Here is a 12,612-nt window from a genome sequence, read left to right on the forward strand (position 1 = left end):
GACAAGAGTCGCGACCGGAAGACATCTACCTAGAAATCATAACTTAAAAGGAAAGCGCCCCCTGGTGGCATCAGGAAATGTCTTGTTTTGGTCATCTTACTCTTTGATGTATTTCCCTCCAGCCACTTTACTAAACCATGTCAAACTGTGTCAAATTGGTCTCAAGATATTGATAATGTAGGCATAACATTATTGTGACTTTTCATCATGCAGATTGTTAATGGCGTGGCATCAAAGTTCATCAGCTCACCATGACCAATGAAACCCATTTTAACAGAGTTACCCTGAACGCAGCATGAGACCGCTTTCGGTTTGTTACGTCTCACACTTGGATGTATTTCTCCTCATTCACTTTGCTAAACCATGTCAAACTGTGTCACATGGGTCTCAATATATTGATAATGTAGGCATAACATTGCTGTGAGTTTTCATCATGCGGATTATTCATAGCTTTGCAGCAGACTTCTTCAACTCGCCATGACAAACGAAGCTGCATTTAACACAGCTGCAAGTGAACGCCTCATGAGACTCTGAAAAGTTACGTCGTCACAAGCTGCGGAGCTGTGTATCACGAAGAACCGGAGAACGGTTGGCGAGTCTGGATGAGAGGACGGCGGCGGAGTCACTGTGGACGTTGTTAGCTCAGCAGGTTAGAGTGTGGGACGCACTCAAAGCTTTTTTCCCCCGTCCGTCGTGTCTTTTCCTGTGTGAACTCTGCCGCTCTCAACAGCAGCACTGGCTATGAGCTAGCTCCTGCTAGCTCCAACGAAGCATCTCTCAACTGCTACGTAAGTTAAACGGACACTTCTGACTGACTGTGATGATAAGCAAAAGAGACACTGTGGATGTGTGATGTGTTGTACTGCATTTGTTTGATCTGTTTACTAATACTAGCTCTAATAAATACTGTATAAATTATATTTTGCTCCTGAATTGAACTGTGTTAAAGGGGTTCACATGGAAAATATATGTTCAATTATGTAAAGGGTGATTTTTGTTACTATTATACTAATGGAGATTTAGCACTTGCTACACATTGTAAGAGCAGCTGTTCAAAGGAGCACTACGTCTTTTAAGGCTCTTTATTCAGAGTCACGGTGTTGATGTCCTGTCACGTGTTACAGTGAAAAATAACCGTGTCTCCCACCTTCAGTATTTAAATCGTTAATCTCAGACAGACTTCACTGAATTCTTTTGTTAAATATGAGTAAGTCATAGCCTTGTAACTTTACTAGAACAGACAGTGTCATACAGAGTTGTGGGTTTATATGCACTACCTATTTCCTAATCTGAAATGATTATGCTCTGATTAACTTTGAACTAATATTTTATTTTTACCATTTAAAAGTCTGTTAATTACTTAACCTGGCCCATGTATGACTTTACATATCTGTGTATTGGTTTCATGTTCCTCTAGAAGGTCCAACTTGACACACAACTTGAATCCAACCAGACTGAACACTGACTCCAGGTACAGACCTGATTTCATTACTTAAAAACAATCAAAGTATTGCACATAATACATAATGTATTAAATTATAATGCAATACTTTTAATGTGAAATAGCTCCATTAAAAACATTCATTGTCATGGTAGTGCATGTTTTAATCCAAAAGCATATTCAAATACACAGTTGAATATCCACAGAAAATAAGATTACACACTTTGTTCATATGTAACTCTTCCTCTACAATAATGACGATCACTTTCATGTTTCCTATCATTTTATTAGGGACAGACGAGCCTGAAGGACACAGCTGTGATGACCATGTTCTGTCTCTTATGGCAAAGCAGAAATATAAAACACTGGGTTCTTATCTAAAGTGTATCAAATCAGATCTCCACCATGTTGCTGCTGAGGACATCAGGTGCTGCAGTTCTTCATCTATGAAGAGAAAAAACGCACTGTTAAAGAATGTTTTGTGTTGTGTATAAAGCACAACAGATTTCAGATAGAACTGTTGTACTGTGGTCTTGGTTTATATCCTCATGGTGAAATGTACATATTTTAAGTCCCTTCTGATAAAAGTGCTGAAAGAAATACAACATTGTACAAATACATAAAATGTCTTTCTACCTCATCAGTACTATTCAAGGTGATAATCTCCCACAGACCTATTGATAACAGTCCAAATCAAGTCTTTCCACTTCTCTCAGTGTGAAAACATAATTCTATAATTAATTTGAGAACTGTTTACAACACTGATGTGTGGAGATTAAAATCATACCTAAACTGTCTAATTCACTGTAAAACTCCATGACATTCGCAGGCCATCTGTAGTTAAGGGAGCAACGCATGGAGTGATGTGTAGATTACTAGTTTGATGATGCATGAGGAGAGGCGGTGGTCGAGTGGCAGAAACTTGGACTATGGCCAGAGAAGGTCTCTGGTTCGTCTTTGGTTCGACTCCATGGAGAGACAACAAAAGTCGAACCTGGATTGATCTGTCCAAAAATCCAAGAGTCTCCCTACCCTCTCTAGTGCCCATGAGCAAGGCACCTCACTCCCCCAACATCTGCTCCCCCGAGCGCCGTACATGGTCGCTCACTGCTCTGTGTGTCCTGCACCAGATGGGTAAAAAGCAGCGATTAAATGTCCCTACCTGCATGAGTGTGCCTTTGCATGTCTGTGCATGTGTTTTGGATGAATACATGGATTTTAATCTTAATCTTTTAATCTTAATCAGTTGTCTTCCAGTTGACCAGCATGAAGCTGCAGATCTCCACCATGTTGCTGCTGGGGACATCAGGAGCTGCATTAATGAGGAGCAGAAGCGTACTGTTATGAATGTTTTGTGTTGTTTATGAAGCACTACTTATTTCAGCTAGAACCGATGTACTAGGGTCTGGGTTTGTATCCTAATGGTTAAATGCACATACTTTAAATCGCTTTTGATAAAACGTGACAAAGAAATACAACATTGTACACATAGATAAAATGTCTTTCTACCTCATCTGTAATATTCAAGGTGATGATCTCCCACAGAGCTGTTGATAACAGTCCACATCAAGTCTCTCCACTTCCCTCAGTGTGAAAACATAATTATATAATTAATTGGAGAAGTGTTTACAACACTGATGTGTGGACATTATAATGTTATCACTACTGTCTAATTCACTCTACAACTCCATGACAGACTAAATAAACGATGTGAAAATAGTAATGGCGGATATACCATCCTGTATCAGAATATTGGTGAAACAGTTACTATCACATGAAACGTACACGTGTAGCGTATTGATAGTAACTCATTAAAAAAAATAATGTCACAACCAAAACAAGACTGTCGAGTTATCTTGCTTCAATCTGTTCATTAGACGTGATAAATAAACGGTAACTTTTATAACAATTACATATTACAAAAAACTTGAGGCATGTAAGCATATGATGATAGATAAAGCAATAGGTTATGTTGGATAGTTTGAAGGTTACTTACCTCTAGTTCAGCACCAGCGGCTGGCCAGAAGAAGTGGAGCGATCTTCCTTGCCGCACAGGGCAAACGCAGGCAATGTGGAGACGAGCGCTTGGTCATCGAACGTTCTCTCTTCCCCGACCGCAACAGACTTGAAATTGCCTGTGCTCGGGCCCGTTAGTGCTACAACGTAGCCCTAGTTATTATTATTATTATTATTTTTCTTAGCTTAAATGAATTGGCTTTTTGAGGGCTTTAATGTGCTCAAAAAGTTGTAGGAGTTTGCAGTAAATTCGAAGGCGGCGTAAAATTACGTATTCTGGAGTATTTTGAAAAGGGCGTGGCAAAATGGCTCAAGAGCGCCACCTACGGAAAAGCCCCTCATTTAGCATTCACCGATCCTCAAAAAAAACAAAGATTATTGTGTATCATGACTAGATGCACAAAAAAGTCCATCAGTGCATTATGAATAACGCAACAGGAAGCCCGCCAGTTTGACTTTAGTGGCCATTTTGGTCATATTCCATATTTTTTCTTTGATGTACTTGTCGTACAGCTTTCATCAGATCAACTTCAAATTTAGACGATCGTCATCACAACAAATTGGAGATCTAAAGTTATTGAAGGATTACGTTTTAGCAAAACCGTCTGACCGTGGTGTGGCGTTAAAGTTTGATGAAACGCCATCAAAACACAAGCTTCCATATTTCAGACATATTTTGTCCAATTGAGTCCAAACTAGACACATTCGACAAGAGTCGCCACCAGAAGACATGGGTGCAGAAATTGTGACTTACAATCACAGCGCCCCCTGGTGGTAACACGAAATGTCTTGTTTTGGTACGTGTTATGTTTTTATGTACTACTCAGACAGCTTTCATCAGATCAACTTAAAAATTAGATGAGACTCTACAAAACAAGATGAAGATCTAAAGTTATCAGAATTTAAACTTTTCATCATACCGTGTGACCGTGGTGAGGTCTCAAAGTTCGACTAAACGCCAATATAAGCGAGCTTCTGTAACTTAGACATATTTTGTCCAATCGACTCCAAACTACACATATAAGACAAGAGTCGCGACCGGAAGACATCTACCTAGAAATCATGACTTAAAAGGAAAGCGCCCCCTGGTGGCATCAGGAAATGTCTTGTTTTGGTCATCTTACTCTTTGATGTATTTCCCTCCAGCCACTTTACTAAACCATGTCAAACTGTGTCAAATTGGTCTCAAGATATTGATAATGTAGGCATAACATTATTGTGACTTTTCATCATGCAGATTGTTAATGGCGTGGCATCAAAGTTCATCAGCTCACCATGACCAATGAAACTCATTTTAACAGAGTTACCCTGAACGCAGCATGAGACCGCTTTCGGTTTGTTACGTCTCACACTTGGATGTATTTCTCCTCATTCACTTTGCTAAACCATGTCAAACTGTGTCACATGGGTCTCAATATATTGATAATGTAGGCATAACATTGCTGTGAGTTTTCATCATGCGGATTATTCATAGCTTTGCAGCAGACTTCTTCAACTCGCCATGACAAACGAAGCTGCATTTAACACAGCTGCAAGTGAACGCCTCATGAGACTCTGGAAAAAGTTACGTCGTCACAAGCTGCGGAGCTGTGTATCACGAAGAACCGGAGAACGGTTGGCGAGTCTGGATGAGAGGACGGCGGCGGAGTCACTGTGGACGTTGTTAGCTCAGCAGGTTAGAGTGTGGGACGCACTCAAAGCTTTTTTCCCCCGTCCGTCGTGTCTTTTCCTGTGTGAACTCTGCCGCTCTCAACAGCAGCACTGGCTATGAGCTAGCTCCTGCTAGCTCTAACGAAGCATCTCTCAACTGCTACGTAAGTTAAACGGACACTTCTGACTGACTGTGATGATAAGCAAAAGAGACACTGTGGATGTGTGATGTGTTGTACTGCATTTGTTTGATCTGTTTACTAATACTAGCTCTAATAAATACTGTATAAATTATATTTTGCTCCTGAATTGAACTGTGTTAAAGGGGTTCACATGGAAAATATATGTTCAATTATGTAAAGGGTGATTTTTGTTACTATTATACTAATGGAGATTTAGCACTTGCTACACATTGTAAGAGCAGCTGTTCAAAGGAGCACTACGTCTTTTAAGGCTCTTTATTCAGAGTCACGGTGTTGATGTCCTGTCACGTGTTACAGTGAAAAATAACCGTGTCTCCCACCTTCAGTATTTAAATCGTTAATCTCAGACAGACTTCACTGAATTCTTTTGTTAAATATGAGTAAGTCATAGCCTTGTAACTTTACTAGAACAGACAGTGTCATACAGAGTTGTGGGCTTATATGCACTACCTATTTCCTAATCTGAAATGATTATGCTCTGATTAACTTTGAACTAATATTTTATTTTTACCATTTAAAAGTCTGTTAATTACTTAACCTGGCCCATGTATGACTTTACATATCTGTGTATTGGTTTCATGTTCCTCTAGAAGGTCCAACTTGACACACAACTTGAATCCAACCAGACTGAACACTGACTCCAGGTACAGACCTGATTTCATTACTTAAAAACAATCAAAGTATTGCACATAATACATAATGTATTAAATTATAATGCAATACTTTTAATGTGAAATAGCTCCATTAAAAACATTCATTGTCATGGTAGTGCACGTTTTAATCCAAAAGCATATTCAAATACACAGTTGAATATCCACAGAAAATAAGATTACACACTTTGTTCATATGTAACTCTTCCTCTACAATAATGACGATCACTTTCATGTTTCCTATCATTTTATTAGGGACAGACGAGCCTGAAGGACACAGCTGTGATGACCATGTTCTGTCTCTTATGGCAAAGCAGAAATATAAAACACTGGGTTCTTATCTAAAGTGTATTAAATCAGATCTCCACCATGTTGCTGCTGAGGACATCAGGTGCTGCAGTTCTTCATCTATGAAGAGAAAAAACGCACTGTTAAAGAATGTTTTGTGTTGTGTATAAAGCACAACAGATTTCAGATAGAACTGTTGTACTGTGGTCTTGGTTTATATCCTCATGGTGAAATGTACATATTTTAAGTCCCTTCTGATAAAAGTGCTGAAAGAAATACAACATTGTACAAATACATAAAATGTCTTTCTACCTCATCAGTACTATTCAAGGTGATAATCTCCCACAGACCTATTGATAACAGTCCAAATCAAGTCTTTCCACTTCTCTCAGTGTGAAAACATAATTCTATAATTAATTTGAGAACTGTTTACAACACTGATGTGTGGAGATTAAAATCATACCTAAACTGTCTAATTCACTGTAAAACTCCATGACATTCGCAGGCCATCTGTAGTTAAGGGAGCAACGCATGGAGTGATGTGTAGATTACTAGTTTGATGATGCATGAGGAGAGGCGGTGGTCGAGTGGCAGAAACTTGGACTATGGGCAGAGAAGGTCTCTGGTTCGTCTTTGGTTCGACTCCATGGAGAGACAACAAAAGTCGAACCTGGATTGATCTGTCCAAAAATCCAAGAGTCTCCCTACCCTCTCTAGTGCCCATGAGCAAGGCACCTCACTCCCCCAACATCTGCTCCCCCGAGCGCCGTACATGGTCGCTCACTGCTCTGTGTGTCCTGCACCAGATGGGTAAAAAGCAGCGATTAAATTTCCCTACCTGCATGAGTGTGCCTTTGCATGTCTGTGCATGTGTTTGGGATGAATAAATGGATTTTAATCTTAATCTTTTAATCTTAATCAGTTGTCTTCCAGTTGACCAGCATGAAGCTGCAGATCTCCACCATGTTGCTGCTGGGGACATCAGGAGCTGCATTAATGAGGAGCAGAAGCGTACTGTTATGAATGTTTTGTGTTGTTTATGAAGCACTACTTATTTCAGCTAGAACCGATGTACTAGGGTCTGGGTTTGTATCCTAATGGTTAAATGCACATACTTTAAATCGCTTTTGATAAAACGTGACAAAGAAATACAACATTGTACACATAGATAAAATGTCTTTCTACCTCATCTGTAATATTCAAGGTGATGATCTCCCACAGAGCTGTTGATAACAGTCCACATCAAGTCTCTCCACTTCCCTCAGTGTGAAAACATAATTATATAATTAATTGGAGAAGTGTTTACAACACTGATGTGTGGACATTATAATGTTATCACTACTGTCTAATTCACTCTACAACTCCATGACAGACTAAATAAACGATGTGAAAATAGTAATGGCGGATATACCATCCTGTATCAGAATATTGGTGAAACAGTTACTATCACATGAAACGTACACGTGTAGCGTATTGATAGTAACTCATTAAAAAAAATAATGTCACAACCAAAACAAGACTGTCGAGTTATCTTGCTTCAATCTGTTCATTAGACGTGATAAATAAACGGTAACTTTTATAACAATTACATATTACAAAAAACTTGAGGCATGTAAGCATATGATGATAGATAAAGCAATAGGTTATGTTGGATAGTTTCAAGGTTACTTACCTCTAGTTCAGCACCAGCGGCTGGCCAGAAGAAGTGGAGCGATCTTCCTTGCCGCACAGGGCAAACGCAGGCAATGTGGAGACGAGCGCTTGGTCATCGAACGTTCTCTCTTCCCCGACCGCAACAGACTTGAAATTGCCTGTGCTCGGGCCCGTTAGTGCTACAACGTAGCCCTAGTTATTATTATTATTATTATTTTTCTTAGCTTAAATGAATTGGCTTTTTGAGGGCTTTAATGTGCTCAAAAAGTTGTAGGAGTTTAAAGTAAATTCGAAGGCGGCGTAAAATTACGTATTCTGGAGTATTTTGAAAAGGGCGTGGCAAAATGGCTAAAGAGCGCCACCTACGGAAAAGCCCCTCATTTAGCATTCACCGATCCTCAAAAAAAACAAAGATTATTGTGTATCATGACTAGATGCACAAAAAAGTCCATCAGTGCATTATGAATAACGCAACAGGAAGCCCGCCAGTTTGACTTTAGTGGCCATTTTGGTCATATTCCATATTTTTTCTTTGATGTACTTGTCGTACAGCTTTCATCAGATCAACTTCAAATTTAGACGATCGTCATCACAACAAATTGGAGATCTAAAGTTATTGAAGGATTACGTTTTAGCAAAACCGTCTGACCGTGGTGTGGCGTTAAAGTTTGATTAAACGCCATCAAAACACGGGCTTCTATATCTCAGACTTATTTTGTCCTATCGAGTCCAAACTACACACATAAGACAAGAGTAGAGATATGAAGACATCTATACAGAAATCGTGACTTAAAGTGACAGCGCCCCCTGGTGACAGCAGGAAAAGTCTTGTTTTTGTCACGTTTTATGTTTTTATATACTAGTCGTACAGCTTTTATCAAATCAACTTAATATTTAGACGACTGTCATCACAACAAAATGAAGATCTAAAGTTATTGAAAGATCGACTTTTCGTCAAACCGTGTGATTGTGGCGTGGCGCTAAAGTTTGATGAGACTTCGGTGAAACGCACTAAAACACGAGCTTCTGTATCTTGGACATATTTTGTCTAATCAAGTCCAAACTAGACACATAAGACAATAGTTGCGATATGAAGACATCTATACAGAAATCGTGACTTAAAATGACAGCGCCCCCTGGTGGCAGCAGGAAATGTATAGCTGACACTCTGATGTATTCCTGCTCATCCAATATGCAAAACCATGTCAAACTTTGTTTAATGGGTCTCAAGACATTGATAATGTAGCCATAAGATTATTGTGACTTTTTATCATGCGGTTTATTAATGGCATGGCTTGAAAGTTCATCAGCTCGTCGGAGAGAGTCCCATTGAATCCCATGTTAAAATGCCCAATTTTAGAGTAGAATTAAACCTGTTTACAGCATTATTCAAACTTTGGTTTTAGTCTCAATCGCTATGTTCTTCCTTCATTAAAACTCTGAGGGGGTGAACTTTTTCGTAACTACCTCTATATCGCTATAATAAGCGATATAGTGGTTTGAAATTTACGTGACGTCACAGTGAGCTGCGCCCTCCCTTCTCCTTACTTTTTCCTGTGTCATTGAACACAACTCGAGACTTTCGAAACCTCCCACTCAGTATCGGATGAATAACACAGTTTGATGTTTTGCTTGTTCTGCTGACGGACACGTTAAAGACGTCTGCGCTCCCGTTTCTGTGGTAAGTCAAGCTCAGTATTTTATTTAGATGTGTAGAAGTGATTCGCAGGGTGTTTTAGTACCATGCATTCGAGCTAACGTCCGTTAGCATGGAGGCTAAATACGAACTCCGATCTGGGGCATTAACTCCTGTTTAATGCGAACGGCACTATTACCGACACACACCGATATGAACCGACATGAGTAGGTCCGCCCAGCAGTGGCATGCGTTAGTTTATGAGGTTAAATCTGAGACAGGAGACTGTGTGTGTCCGGTGAATTAGCTCCATCAGGATATCTATTGCTATAAAATGGTTTCACTCGCCAAGGCATTTGACTTGACAATGTTACACAGTTAGTTATTCTACTGAAACAGACTTACAGTGATCAATTGAAACGTGCGTATTTAAAGTCACATCTGTATTTTAAGAGCAGATGTTTAAAGGGGAATTCAACTTCCAAAGCTCTTTATTCAGAGTATTGTTATGATGTCTTACAGAGAAAGCTAAACGTTCTGCTGCCTGCACTGTTTACATTGTAATCTCAGGCAGATTTCACTGAATTGTTCTGTTAAATATAAATAAATTATAGCCTTGTATCTTTATTAGAACAGACAGTGTAATAGAGAATTTGATGCTGATGTACACTAACTATTTCCTAAGCTGAAATGATTATGATCTGTTTAACTTTGAAGTAATACACTTCCTTTTTTACCATTTAAAGTGTGTTAAGGACTTAACCTGGCACATGTATGACTTTACACATTTGTATATTTATGTTGAAATTTTCTCTAGCATGTCCAGCATGAGACAACTGGAATTCAACCACATTGAACACCGACTTCAGGTACAGACCTCTTTTCATTAATTACAAACAACCATGGCAAAGTACTGCACATAATACATTGTGTATTAAATAATATATGCAATACTTTGAATGTGAAATAACTCCATACTGTACATTCATTGTCATGGTAGTGCACGTTTTAATCCAAAAGCATATTCAAATACACAGTTGAATATCCACAGAAAATAAGATTACACACTTTGTTCATATGTAACTCTTCCTCTACAATAATGACGATCACTTTCATGTTTCCTATCATTTTATTAGGGACAGACGAGCCTGAAGGACACAGCTGTGATGACCATGTTCTGTCTCTTATGGCAAAGCAGAAATATAAAACACTGGGTTCTTATCTAAAGTGTATCAAATCAGATCTCCACCATGTTGCTGCTGAGGACATCAGGTGCTGCAGTTCTTCATCTATGAAGAGAAAAAACGCACTGTTAAAGAATGTTTTGTGTTGTGTATAAAGCACAACAGATTTCTGATAGAACTGTTGTACTGTGGTCTTGGTTTATATCCTCATGGTGAAATGTACATATTTTAAGTCCCTTCTGATAAAAGTGCTGAAAGAAATACAACATTGTACAAATACATAAAATGTCTTTCTACCTCATCAGTACTATTCAAGGTGATAATCTCCCACAGACCTATTGATAACAGTCCAAATCAAGTCTTTCCACTTCTCTCAGTGTGAAAACATAATTCTATAATTAATTTGAGAACTGTTTACAACACTGATGTGTGGAGATTAAAATCATACCTAAACTGTCTAATTCACTGTAAAACTCCATGACATTCGCAGGCCATCTGTAGTTAAGGGAGCAACGCATGGAATGATGTGTAGATTACTAGTTTGATGATGCATGAGGAGAGGCGGTGGTCGAGTGGCAGAAACTTGGACTATGGGCAGAGAAGGTCTCTGGTTCGTCTTTGGTTCGACTCCATGGAGAGACAACAAAAGTCGAACCTGGATTGATCTGTCCAAAAATCCAAGAGTCTCCCTACCCTCTCTAGTGCCCATGAGCAAGGCACCTCACTCCCCCAACATCTGCTCCCCCGAGCGCCGTACATGGTCGCTCACTGCTCTGTGTGTCCTGCACCAGATGGGTAAAAAGCAGCGATTAAATTTCCCTACCTGCATGAGTGTGCCTTTGCATGTCTGTGCATGTGTTTGGGATGAATAAATGGATTTTAATCTTAATCTTTTAATCTTAATCAGTTGTCTTCCAGTTGACCAGCATGAAGCTGCAGATCTCCACCATGTTGCTGCTGGGGACATCAGGAGCTGCATTAATGAGGAGCAGAAGCGTACTGTTATGAATGTTTTGTGTTGTTTATGAAGCACTACTTATTTCAGCTAGAACCGATGTACTAGGGTCTGGGTTTGTATCCTAATGGTTAAATGCACATACTTTAAATCGCTTTTGATAAAACGTGACAAAGAAATACAACATTGTACACATAGATAAAATGTCTTTCTACCTCATCTGTAATATTCAAGGTGATGATCTCCCACAGAGCTGTTGATAACAGTCCACATCAAGTCTCTCCACTTCCCTCAGTGTGAAAACATAATTATATAATTAATTGGAGAAGTGTTTACAACACTGATGTGTGGACATTATAATGTTATCACTACTGTCTAATTCACTCTACAACTCCATGACAGACTAAATAAACAATGTGAAAATAGTAATGGCGGATATACCATCCTGTATCAGAATATTGGTGAAACAGTTACTATCACATGAAACGTAAACGTGTAGCGTATTGATAGTAACTCATTAAAAAAAATAATGTCAAAACCAAAACAAGACTGTCGAGTTATCTTGCTTCAATCTGTTCATTAGACGTGATAAATAAACGGTAACTTTTATAACAATTACATATTACAAAAAACTTGAGGCATGTAAGCATATGATGATAGATAAAGCAATAGGTTATGTTGGATAGTTTCAAGGTGACTTACCTCTAGTTCAGCACCAGCGGCTGGCCAGAAGAAGTGGAGCGATCTTCCTTGCCGCACAGGGCAAACGCAGGCAATGTGGAGACGAGCGCTTGGTCATCGAACGTTCTCTCTTCCCCGACCGCAACAGACTTGAAATTGCCTGTGCTCGGGCCCGTTAGTGCTACAACGTAGCCCTAGTTATTATTATTATTAGGGCCCGAGCACCGAAATCGGTGGGAGGCCCTATTGAAATTG

The 12,612-nt window shown here is 39.3% G+C and overlaps 2 long non-coding RNA genes across 2 annotated transcripts; both read left to right on the forward strand.

Moving 5' to 3' along the window:
• Positions 1 to 5,474: 5,474 nt before the first annotated feature.
• LOC133965115 (uncharacterized) lies at positions 5,475 to 7,152 on the forward strand. Its single transcript, XR_009923845.1, has 2 exons — positions 5,475 to 5,954; positions 6,216 to 7,152. It is a non-coding gene; the product is annotated as an uncharacterized LOC133965115 (long non-coding RNA).
• Positions 7,153 to 9,479: 2,327 nt separating this feature from the next.
• On the forward strand, positions 9,480 to 11,610 carry LOC133965135 (uncharacterized). The gene is made up of 3 exons (XR_009923851.1): positions 9,480 to 9,582; positions 10,355 to 10,406; positions 10,674 to 11,610. It is a non-coding gene; the product is annotated as an uncharacterized LOC133965135 (long non-coding RNA).
• The last annotated feature ends 1,002 nt before the right edge of the window (positions 11,611 to 12,612 follow it).

This window comes from Platichthys flesus, chromosome 11 (assembly GCF_949316205.1).
Source record: "Platichthys flesus chromosome 11, fPlaFle2.1, whole genome shotgun sequence".
Lineage (NCBI taxonomy): Eukaryota > Metazoa > Chordata > Actinopteri > Pleuronectiformes > Pleuronectidae > Platichthys > Platichthys flesus.